At 41.1% G+C, this 13186-nt stretch overlaps 1 long non-coding RNA gene across 1 annotated transcript in view; it reads left to right on the top strand.

Annotated features, from left to right (window-relative positions):
- LOC311517132 overlaps positions 1–13186 on the top strand; it is a 61037-nt gene that overhangs the window by 24673 nt on the left and 23178 nt on the right. The window lies entirely within an intron of this gene.

The raw sequence follows: 13186 nt of genomic DNA, 5'->3' as shown, positions 1-13186 counted from the left end.
TGGCTCACAATAGTCCTTGAAAGTGCTTTCGTTTGTATTTATTTTCTGGCATTTCCAAGGTGCTCATCCCCACAGCGCATCCTAGTGATAACACTTTCTGAAAAGCACAATCACAGTTTCCTGAAGCCTGAAAGAATTAAATAGTTCAGGCACTAAATGTCAACATATACTTAAAGAAAAATTGTTCTCCCTGCTGGGGCATGCAAGTGACCTTCACAGTTTAGTTTTTCCCTCTGTAGTAAGGATCTATTAAAGTTAGACTTTCAATCTAAAGAATGAGGAGATAAAAACCCAACACGGAGAAGTGATCTCCCTACCTGTTGTCAGTTGTTTTATTGACATCTTTCCGCTGTCACTGAATTTAATTTGAATACTGTTGACAAAAGGAGAAGAACTCAATACTTTCTCTTGAAATAAAATTGTATGTAACTCTTCAATGGCATAGAGAAAAAAAAAGTATGTATACACTAATCTCTTTTGGGGCTATTATGTGAGCTCAAATCTTTACTAAAATCATTAAGTTCAATGTATGCTGCAAAAAATCTTCCCATTTCATCCAGAAATTGTAAAATGCCTAAATATCCCTTTCAGGCAAAAGCCTTGATCCCTAGGTCTTATTAGTACAAATTATAAGGAAATATAGCAATGGATGTTAAAACACTGAGAAAATTTTCCAGTATGCTTGCAGGTTTAAGATTAGAGAGAGAATTCAGATTGCTCAGAGTCAAAATTAGAGCTTCCCTTTTCAATCCATATAGGACACTTCCCCTTAAAGAAGTACTTCTACTGTAAATGTTTTAGCCATTTTGTTACACATCTTTTCATATGTGGAGCACAGATATAGTAGTTTAATTTTGTCATTTTACTTTAATCCATAATGATTAACTCACATCTTTGATCCAATATTTTAGTTTTCCTTCATATCAGATATTATAAATTATTGAACAACGGGACACTGAACAAAGGACAGAAGAAATTCCCATTTGGTTACATTACTGCCTGTTTTTATCAGCTGTTCAATATAGTGACTATAAATACACTGGCTCTATAGAAAGCCACACAGGATGTTGAAGTAAATGTTACATAATCTATGAAGCATCAATGAAAAAAAGGGGAAACTTAAGAAGAGATTCTCAACAGAATGACAAAAGATAAATACCATCTGAAAGATTTGAACAAAGTTCCAATAGCCCCACATTTTATTAAATGTGTCAAAACCAAAAAAAAAATAAAATTAAATATATCATTACAAAATCTCTTGACACTGCCCCATCTCTGATCCAGTAGCAAAAAAGATAATGTTAATTCAAAACAAAACCAGAAAATATTTTATAGATTGGTTGTGAGAAAGTCCATATAAATCATACTTTTTATCCAGGAATTGACTCATCGAAGATCATACCATGTAATTTGTTTTTAAGCAGAATTCTCTGTGAAGTCTGCTAGAAAATGCTTAAAAATTCATGGCATAAAATAACCCTTGAAACGATCTCTTCACAAAGCAAAATCCCTTGAAGTATTTAAGGCATGTTCATATTTCATGGTTTCAATATAAATTTCCCCACATTACTCAATCATAAATGTTTTCTGGATGCAGATCTAACTAATTCTACTCCTTTGGGGTTTGTGCTCAGGGGGATATGTTGCTCTACAGGGAGAGTGAGAGTTCTCCCACAATATTTACCATGGTGCACCATGCATTCTTTCATGGCCAGCCAGTTCTGAAAGACATTGCGGGAGTGGGAGATTCTAATGCCAGTGGCTGCTAATAGAGTACGGGGAGCGGTGGTGTTCATAGACTGAAGTTGCCCAAGGCTTCTCTGTGGGTGACATAAGAGCTGCTGTAATTGGGCCTACAGATTTGCCCTAATTGTGAGCTCAACAGTGAAAACTGAGCAAAAGTTTTTTAAAAAGTCACAATAACCAATAACAATAAATGCTGAGGGTGGGGGAGTGGAAAAGGGAGACAGACTGAATTAGCAATATAATATAATTAAAATACTACTAATATAATTAAAAAACTGTTAAAATCATGCCTGGTAAACAAAAAAAAAAAAAAAAAAGGGTGGGATTGGATGTCAATGAACCAAAATTGGTGCCTCAGAAATTAGGCCTAATTGGGGAACAAAATCATGAGAAGATGGACTATTCTGCCTGTCACTCCTTTTTGGGGTCCTGAAGAAGAGAGAGTGTGGGGAAAGCTGGCTAGTGTGACACTGACTGACTGAAAGACAAGAGAAGGGGAAGCTTTTCATAGCTGCACCACTGCCACTTCTCCACACCTTCTTCATCCTAATCTTGAGAGATGTTCCAACCAGACCAGACCAGAGAAAAGAACACATATGACACCACCACCTGTATTGGATCCAGCTAAATCCCAACCATCCCCTGCTCCATGTGTCCTTTCCTTTTCTACCTCATTTCTTTTCTTTCCTGCCTCTCTCCTGTTTCCTTCTATTTAGTGTCTGGTTTAGCTGGCCAAGACTGTATATTTTGCAACAGTGTCATAATCAGGTGACCAGAAAGGGCACTGCATTTAGCTGCCCAAACATCTTGATGCTGATACAAGTTTGCCAGGCTTCGGAGTGGCGGATAAGACTGTGTGCTGTGCATGTGTTTTGCCAGCCCTGAGGTTGCAGGTGAGAGTGAACACCAAAGAGAGAAGTTGCATATTCTGTCTTTGCTGTTCTTTTCTTTCCCTTCCTGTGCATGTTTGTTTTGTCTTCTAGAAAACAGGATTGGACTTCAACAACAAAAGCCACAATGACAGCTCCAGGCTGTTTCAACTAACTCTTCCCCTTTTTTCCCCAAAACGACAGTTATCATATAAGACAGTGTCAGAAAAGGTTGTGTTTTTTCCCGCCTTCTAAAAGTTCTCTACAGCTAAAGGGGACAAGGAATGTTGTTCGAATACTTAACAATTTACATCTTAAATGTTTTAACTGTCTTTTTCTTTTATGTGTTTTTAATAAAACATTTATAAGTATTTCAATACTGTTTGCCATGGTACTAAGCAGGCTGAGGTCTCTGTATACCAAACTGTTTAATATTGGACAGGAACAGGGTCATATTAACCCCTTTGACTGTTTGCATCCCTTTTTTCCATCTAAATTAATATAACATGGCCAAGGACCAGGTTCAGTCTGTCCCTAGGTGCATGTAAATAATAAAATAACTCTAACAAGGATGAAAGGAAATATTTAAATGGAACAAGAGGGACTTTATTCTCTGGATAGAATTGTAATATGTTGGAACTGACTGACTTCCACATGTATACCATAGATATCCCTAATTCAATAGGACAAATATCAAATGCATAAGCCAGCAATAAAGTTATGAGAAAATATATCAAGCCTCAGTTTAGTGAGGCACATGCTTAATTTTAGGTACATGAGTGGACCATTGAAGTCAGTGGGATATTCACTATGCTTAAAGTTAGGACTATATTTCAGTACTTTATTGAATCAGGGCCTATGCGACCATCCAAGATATAACTCCTGAATATTAGAATGGATGTCTTAATCTTCCAGTTCATGTCTCTCATCTCCACTTCAGTCCTATCCATCAACCAACATTGAATAAAGAAGTCAATTGCCATAATTTATTTTACTACAGATGTCCGTAATTCTATTGGTATCACATGCCTCAGCCAAAAAATAGGTTCTTGAGCCTTTATTCATGTTTCTGAAGTACAAACAGAAGCTGGAATAGTTATACAGTTAGACATATTGCAAGTTGTGTATTTTAAAGGAATGTCAGAAAAGTGAAAGCATTCTTGAAGAATGTCTTGTTAAAGGTCAAAGCAATTACAGCACATTAAGAACTTCACTGCTCAAAGAAAAAGGCTCAAGAGTTCATTGTTAATAAGAACCACTTCAGTAAGAGGTATAAAATTATCTATTAATCTAATGTCACTGAGAAGCATAATTTTGCCCCTTTTTGACCTGAGTGGCTGGTCAAAGTTTCAGAGCCCTGGGGATGTTACAGTTAGAAGTAGAAATTGATAGAGTCTGGTATTTTTCTTTGATTCAGTTTAGTTTACTTACAAAGAATGTACAAAGTTCTGTGCCTCTGAGCAGAGAAGAAATCAATTAGCAAGAAACAGCTTCTTTTGCTCACAGTGCTAAGAATCCTCTTTGCAGCCTGCATCCTGACACAAAAATTGTCCCCAGGTTTCTTCCAGAGTCAGCCACTGTGCTTTCAGCTTGCTCCTTTGGGCTGTCTCTCCCTGTCTCACTTTCCCAGTTTTTTCTGTACTGCCCTCCCACATACACTTACTGAATCCCATACTCATGGGCAGGTTCTGTTGTATTAATTTACATGGACTAGAGGGGCCAAAGATGTTACCATAACCCAGTCATTGTCCAACATTAAACAGTGTTCAACAAGGTCCACGGTTTTTTATACAGAGACCTCAGTCTGCTGCGGGACATGGCAAACACACCATTAAAAATCCTTTTAACCTTGTATTGAAAATAAAGAAAAGATGGAAAAACAGTTCAAGCATTTGAAGTGTAAAGTATTAAGTAAGGCTTTCATTTTAACAATTTCCCTTGTTCCCTATCTCTTTAGCTGGAGCTAGTTTTAGAGGGAAAATTTAAAAAAAAAACACCTTCGACAGTCTCTTATCAAAGGTGGTAATAATGGTCCTTTTGGGGAAACGAGAAGACGTTAGCTGAGATGGGCTGGAACTGTTGTTGCAGTTGTTGTTAAAGTCCCATCCAGTTTCATCCCACGTGGTGTTTGGGATTCAGCTAGAGCTAGTAGAGGTGGCAATGGCATCTGGGTCCCTCTCGCTGGCCCAGTCTGTTCAGGAGATCTCTCAGGATCAGGATGATGAAGGCCTGGGATGCCAGGAGATGACAGGGGTGGCAGCAATGATGGTGAAACTTGCTCCAGTAGCCAGTTTATCTCCCCAAGTCTGTCCTTAAGGACCCCAAAGGGGAGTGGTGGGTGGAATCCCTCATGCCCACATAATTTTGTCCATCAATTAGACCTAGTTTCTGACACACCAGTTTTGATTCATTAATTTTTGAATCCACATTTCTTGTTTAACACGCATGACCTTAACACTGCCCTTGAGTTGTATCAGTAGGCCTTTTTTTTGGACTAATTCAGTTTTTCTTACTTGCATTATACCTTTCCTGATCAACTTTTATTACAGGTTATTCCGTCATCTTACGAATTCCCCTCACTTCTTATAGTGGAGCTCACAAGCAAGGAAAATCTGTAGGCCCAATTATTACAGCAGTTCATGTGCTCCTTTTTTCTTAGGTGGGGGTTTTCATTCAACTCATAACAAGGTTCCACCCAGTTCATAGCAATATAATAGAAATTACACATGACAGTGACTGAAATAATAGTTTATAATAGTATTACCTCCTTCACCAGTAAAATAGTAGGATTGGGAGGGAAAAGATTGAGAAGATATATTAAAGGAAAAATCCTGCAAACTTCTATTCATATGTGTAGTTCTTGTTCATACAAGTAGTTGCATTCACCTCAGTGGATTGAGTAAGAGTGTGAAGACTGGACCAAATATGACATGAATCATTATATTGCTGCGTATTTGTAAGTTAAGTACAAGACCAGTAGAGCCCAAAATATTGCAGCTATGATAAAACAGAACTTTTCCATATTTTATGTTTTTTAAAAAGTTTAATATTATTCACTTTCATCATAGTCTACTTCAGATTTGATAGCTAGAAGGGAGTAGGACTAGAATGTTTCTGACATAGTCTGCATCATGTCATATCAATGACATCATATCATGTCGAAAGACACTGATAAATTGGAGGGGGTTCAGAGAAGAGCCATGAGAATGATTAAAGAATTAGAAAACATGCCTTATAGTGATAGACTTGAAGAGCTCAATCTATTTAGCTTAACAAAGAGAAGATTAAGCGGTGACTTGATTTATAAGTATTTACATGGGGAATAAATATTTAGTAATGGGATCTTCAATCTTGCAGAAAAAGCTGAAGATAGATAAATTCAGACTGGAAATATGGTGTAAATAGTGAGAGTAATTGGTGTAAATGATGACAGTAATTAACCAATGGAACATCTTACCAAGGGTTGTGGTGGATTCTGCATCACTGACAATTTTAAAATCATTGGATTTTTTGGATTGGATGTTTTTCTAAAATATATGCTTCCTGAATTATTGTTGTGGAAGTTCTATAGCCCTTACTATACCGGAGGTCAGACTACATGATCACAATGGTCTCTCCTGGCCTTGGATGAATCTATAACATAGACCATTAAATTTGTGAAAAGCTCAATAAGGGGATGTTTCTATGCAAATAGTAACCAAACAATTTAGTAAAAAGCAAATTACGGTGCTTAGTTTGGTCTCACATTGGTGTAAATCTGGAGTAACTACACCAACGTCAATGTTATTAACTTGGTGTAAGAATGAAGAGAATCAGGTGGCAGATTAGTTTAGAAAACACTATTTGGTTAAAAGTCATATAGATTATTCTTAAAAATCAAATTTCCTTATCTAAATTGCTGTGATGATTTTTATGATTTGTCTATGTACAGATAGTGAATTCTGGTTAAAGCTACAGCATGTGGCAGGAGAAATTCTTGTTCCTGGAACAGGGCCAAGTGAAGAGTTATTAAACTTTAATGATAGTCCATTAAATAGAACATCCGTGGACACAGAGATGGCTGCCACTTGGGGCAAATCAATGTTTGAAGTCTGAACTCCAGGTGGGAGATAACTAAGCAATGGATCGCCTGCTGAGGGACTTTGATAACCTGACAAAAGAGACAGGAGGTTGTTGAAGGGCACATGACTGACTCCATGACTCAGAGGAGAAGCCATGAGCTGCAGGAGAATCATCCTGGACACCCTAGGGGATTCTGACCTAAGTGAAGAGTGGTGAGGAAACTGAGTAAGGGAAATGCATGTAGGTTTTATTATTTTTTGTTTGGATCTTTATCTCTTTAGTGCTATTCAAAATACAGAGTAAATGTGTTTAGAAAGCTTTGTAAGACTATAGTTACACCTATCAAGTGTCCCTGAAGATGTAATCCAGAGTGCCCACAATGTTGGAGCTCTGGGAAGAGTGTATTTAAAGCAACTGGTATATCAGGGTCTAGTTCTGTGGACTTCAAGATCTTAACTCTCAGGAAAGGGTGCTAGACAGTGGATCTGTCTATAAACCCCCAGCCAGAGGCAGGGCCTGGACTCCACGCAGACTCTGAAAACTTAAAACACTTGGGGCCCAACATTGTGAAATCCAAACCCAGAAGCCTGGTGAGTGTCCAGGAAGGGGAGATTTACCAGGGCTGTGTGGCAATTACTAATAAGATTTTTAAGACATGGGACCTGTGAATATTTTTAGCTCCATGAAATGCTTGTAAACACTTTCTTTCCCAGTATTCATTATGGGGCATTCAGACAGTGCTGATTAGTTTTGATTGGTGAGTAACGTCTCATATTAAGAGAATGAGGAGTACTTGTGGCACCTTAGAGACTAACATATTTATTTGGGCATAAGCTTTCATGGGCTAAAACCCACTTCATCAGATGCATGCAGTGGAAAATACAGTAGGAAGAGATATATATATATATATATATATATATACAGAGAACATGAAAAAATGGTATTGCCATACCAACTATAAAAAGAGTAATCAATTAAGGTGGGCTATTATCAGCGGGAGGAAAAAAAAACATTTGTAGTGATAATCAGGATGGCCCATTTCCAACACTTGACAAGAAGGTGTGAGTAACAGTAGGGGAAAATTAGCATGGGGAAATAGTTTTTACTTTGTGTAATGACCCATCCACTCCCAGCCTTTATTAAAGCCTAATTTAATGGTGTCCAGTTTGCAAATTAATTCCAATTCTGCAATTTCTCATTGGAGTGACCAGGGAGGTTGACGTGTTGGCCGACTGGTTTTTGAATGTTATAATTCTTGACATCTGATTTGTGTCCATTTATTCTTTTGCATAGAGACTGTCCGGTTTGGCCAATGTACATGGCAGAGGGGCATTGCTGGCACATGATGGCATATATCACATTGGTAGATGTGCAGGTGAACGAGCCTCTGATGGTGTGGCTGATGTGATTAGGTCCTATGATGGTGTCCCTTGAATAGATATATGGACAGAGTTGGCAACGGGCTTTGTTGTAAGGATAGGTTCCTGGGTTAGTGTTTTTGTTGTTGGTGTGTGGTTGCTGGTGAGTATTTGCTTCAGGTTGTGGGGCTGTCTGTAAGCGAGTACTGGCTTGTCTCCCAAGATCTGTGAGAGTGAGGGATCGTCCTTCAGGATAGGTTGTAGATCCTTGATGATGTGCTGGAGAGGTTTTAGTTGGGGGCTGAAGGTGATGGCTAGTGGTGCTCTGTTACTTTCTTTGTTGGGCCTTTCCTGGAGTAGATGACATCTGAGTATTCTTCTGGCTCTGTCAATCTGTTTCTTCACTTCAGCGGGTGGGTATTGTAGTTTTAAGAATGCTTGATAGAGATCTCATAGGTGTTTGTCTCTGTCTGAGGGACTGGAGCAAATGTGGTTGTATCTTAAAGCTTGGCTGTAGACAATGAATTGTGTGATGTGGTCTGGATGAAAGCTGGAGAGATGTAGGTAAGTATAGCGGTCAGTAGGTTTCCGGTATAGGATGGTGTTTATGTGACCATTGCTTATTAGTGTCCAGGAAGTGGATCTCTTGTGTGGACTTGACCAGGCTGAAGTTGATGGTGGGATGGAAATTGTTGAAATCATGGTGGAATTCCTCAAGGGCTTCTTTTCCATGTGTCCAGATGATGAAGATGTCATCAATGTAGCGCAAGTAGAGTAGGGGCGTTAGGGGACGAGAGCTGAGGAAGCGTTGTTCTAAGTCAGCCATAAAAATGTTGGCATACTGTGGGTCCATGCGAGTACCATAGCCGTGCTCATACTAGTGTTTCTATTCCCTGACAGAACCTGTGTATGTGTGTGATTCTAAAATTAGATTTCTTCAAATCTTTCATATGCTTGGAAATTTACTTTATGAAGTAGAAAAGTGAATATGAAAGGTGTTTGGACCAAATGTATTTAAAAATCCAAACAAGTACTTATGGAATAATTTAAGTTATTCACACAGCAATACTGAAAACAACAAATATTTTTGAACATGGGGTTTGGGGGAAGCATTACTGGAGGCATCCAAGATAAAGCTAAGCTCACTTTAAGTTAGTCAGATGGGAAATAAGTGAATCTTATTCAGAGATGGGAAACTCCAAACTATTTTTAACCTAACAATGGCTTTAATTTGTAATTCTGGAAGACTGGATGAAAAGGAAAATATTCCTTGACAAATTCATAGCATTCAGTGCATATATCCACACTTACATAGAACAACTACTTATATATGGACTATTGTTTTCATTTAGAATAAATGTTTTTTTTCCTTTCAGCATCAACTGAAACAGTTACAAAATGTTTTGAAAAGCTTGTAGAAAAATAATTATTTTCTGTCTCCTATCCTGTGTTAAGAAAAAAAATGGGTTAAACCATTATTATTACTATTTAGAAAGGTCAGCATGATTAATAGCATTGCATGCCTGTTTATAGTCTCTTTGTATAGAAGATTAATTTAAAACACAGACAAGCAAGTTGCTGCTATCAGAAACTTCAGTTTATGGTATTTATTCATCTATATCAATAAACACAACCAGAACAGAGGACAGAATGAAACCTCTCTGAGAGCTAGACCAAACAAGGACTTAACCTTTCTTAAGTCTTGTCTACAGTGCCCTGCAGTTTGAACTAAAGGGGTATGAATAGCAGTGTGCGCAGAAGTGCTGCACTGTTACTCCCTTATGTGAATAGTGCAGGTGTGAACTAAAAGGTTCCTAGTTTGCATTAGCACAGTTCTCTTCAAACAGCCATTTCTCTACAATGCACCTAAGTGTTAACAGCTCGCACAGTTCACTGTTGTATTTAGTCTTGCCAATGGATGGTTTACATATTGAACCTGATACTGCTCCAGGTCAGTCTATATGACTTTTGCCATTCACCTTAATAGAATCACAGAATATCAGGATTGGAAGAGACCTCAGGAGGTCATCTAGTCCAATCCCCTGTTCAAAACAGGACCAACCCCAATTAAATCATCCCAGCCAGGGCTTTGTCAAGCTGGGCCCTAAAAACCTCTAAGGATGGAGGGTCCACCACCTCCCTAGGTAACGCATTCCAGTGCTTCACCACCTCCTAGTGAATTAGTTTTTCCTAATATCCAACCTAGACCTCCGCGACTGCAACTTGCTCTTTGTTCTGTCATCTGCCACGACTGAGAAAAGCCTAACTCCATCCTCTTTGGAAACCCCCTTCAGGTAGTTGAAGGCTGCTATCAAATTCCCTCCTCCCCCACTCTTCTCTTCTGCAGACCAAATAAGCCCATTTCCCTCAACCTCTCCTCTAAAGTCATGTGCCCCAGCCCCCTGATCATTTTTGCTACCTTCTGCTGGACTCTCTCCAAATTGTCCACATCCTTTCTGTAGTGGGGGGCCCAAAACTGGACACAGTACTACACATGTGGCTTCACTAGTGCCGAACAGAGGGGAATAATCACTTCCCTCGATCTGCTGGCAATGCTCCTATCAATGCAGCACAAATGTGTTAGCCTTCTTGGCAACAAGGGCACACTGTTGACTCTTATGCAGCTTCTCATCCACTGTAATCCCCAGGTCCTTTTCTGCAGAACTACCACTTAGCCAGTCGGTCCCCAGCCTGTAGCGGTGCATGGGATTCTTCCGTCCTAAGTGCAGGACTCTGCACTTGTCCTTGTTGAACCTCATCAGATTTCTTTTGGCCCAATCCTCCAATCAGGGGCAGCAGGTTTGTATAATTTTTGGTGATGCCCAGAATGGATCCAAGTCCTGCCCCGCCCCCGCACCTGCCTAAGGCTCTGGGAGGGAGTTTGGGTGTGGGAGGGGTTCAGGCTCTGGGATGGGGCGGTAGGTTGGGGTTCAGGAGGGCGTGTGGGGTGGGGTGTGGAAGGGGGTTTGGGTGCTGCATGCAGATTCTGGGCTGGGACAGAGCGTTGGGGTGCAGGAGGGGGTGTAGGTTTGGGCCAGGGATAAGGAGTTTGGGGTGCAGCAGGCAGGCTGCCCCGGAGCTGGCGAGGGGGCCAGAGAGGAGGGCTCCTCCCAGCCCTGTCCCCACCAGCAACAGCGAGCTTTGGGGGACGGTGGACCCTTCCCCTCCCACGGCACAACACTCACCCAAGTCCTCCCCACCCCCCATCAGGGTGCTACTCAGGAGGTCGAGCCAGGATAAGCCCCCCACCCTCGGAGTTGACTTGGAGTCACCTGCTGGGGGGGGAGGGCTGCTCTGTGCCTCCTTCCCTCCTCCCTCCGCAAGCACAGCAGCTGCCTCAGCCTGCCCCCTGGCACCTCCCCTTGTAACGGGCAGCAGCTGGTGAGGGAGCGCACCTAGGGAAGGCAGAGACGCTCAGAGGAGTTGCAGAGGGGCGGCAGGCAGGGCCAGGGGAGAGACCCGGCCCAGAACATTGGTGGATCCAGGCTCCCTGGGCTGTAAATTTGCTCAAACCTGGGCATCACGGGCCATACAACTCGCCGCCCCTGCCTCCAATTTGTCGAGGTCACTCTGGAGCCTATCCCTATCCTCCAGCGTATCTACCTCTCCCCTCAGCTTAGTGTCATCTGCAAACTTGTTGAGGGTGCAATCCATCCCATCATCCAAATCATTAATGAAGATGTTGAACAAAACCAGCCCAAGGACTGACCCCTGGGGCACTCCACTTAATACCAGCTGCCAACTAGACTTTGAGCCATTGATCACTAGCCATTGAGCCCGATGATCTGGCCAGCTTTCTGTCCACCTTATAGTCCAATCATCCAATTCATGCTTTTTTAACTTGCTGGCAAGAATACTGTGGGAGACCGTATCAAAAGCTTTGCTAAAGTCAAGATATCCTATGTCCATCACAATACAAGGGTTGGAAATAATCATCTCCCATGCATCAGCATTACAAGCTAATGATCACTGCTAGGGTCAAGAAGGATTCCTTTCTCCACCCTAGTACCTCCCAAAGAGAAGTATAATGCTTCAGGAGTGGCATTCCCTCTTTCCATGTATACATGTTGGATTTGTGCAGTTTATGTAGTCTCTGCTTCCTGTGATTGAGAGGTTGAATGCAGGGGGGTTGGCCTACGATTTTACTTTTTAAAACCTCTCTGACAGAAAATCAGATTGGTTGCAGTAGTTAGAATCATAGGACTAGAATGGACCCCAAGAGGTCATTTAGTCCAGTCCTCAGCACTCATGTCAGAACTAAGTATTATTTAGACTATCGCTTGGCAGAGCTTTCTGTACTGATCTCCCCTCTTTTGTAAGAGAATGATTTCGGGCTAGATTCTGGCCAGCCCTTATACAGATGTGCAGCAGGAAACGAGGCAGGAAGGCACTTCTCTGCCCTTAGTGAGATCAGATTTGCATTTCCTGTGCTCAGATGACTAGAACTCTTGAGATGCTCCCCAAAGGGACGGAGCAGGGGTGAGAAAAAACAGAGCCCCTTCTCCCCCAAGCTCCCAGTGTACTATCAAGCTTTGGTTAAAGGGGTGTAGTATGTTGTACTCAACCCAACACACCAGGGAGTTCAGAGGGAATGCCCCCCAGTGCTTTCCTTATGGCAGAGGTTCTCAAACTGTGGTCCACAAGTTCCATTCTGGTGCTCCGTGGATAGTTCTCTCTAAGGTGCACAAAGTCATGGTTCCACAAATTAGGTTCCTGTACCCTGGAGAAGACACACATGTAAGGTGAGGTGGTGGCCTTGGCCTCAGTTCTGTGGCTGCTGTGGTGGGGGAGAGAGGGCACATCCATTGCTTTAGAAAGGTAAGACTACTGAGATTAAAATATCAGTTGTGTGCTTTTATTTGTAGAACAAAAAAGTTCATTATTATTAAGTTTTTTTATGAAGTACTTCTATTCAAAGTGCTTTACAATAGTTAGCTAATGGTACAAATGACATTTGGAAAGATCATTAAGTGGTCCGCCGAGAACCTCAGCAATTTTCAGCTGGTCCGTGGAAAAAAAAGTTTGAGAACCACTGCCTTCTGGTACACCTCTGCGCACCCTTAACAGAGACCTGTCTCCTATGGCATAGCCTCCACCAGTATACCTGACTCTGAAAGCTTTGTTTTACTTATTTGAATAAGAACCTCAAAT

Source organism: Lepidochelys olivacea, assembly GCF_965140295.1.
Source record: "Lepidochelys olivacea isolate rLepOli2 genome assembly, chromosome: 2".
Taxonomy (NCBI): domain Eukaryota; kingdom Metazoa; phylum Chordata; order Testudines; family Cheloniidae; genus Lepidochelys; species Lepidochelys olivacea.
This window is presented reverse-complemented; position numbering and strand designations above follow the sequence as displayed.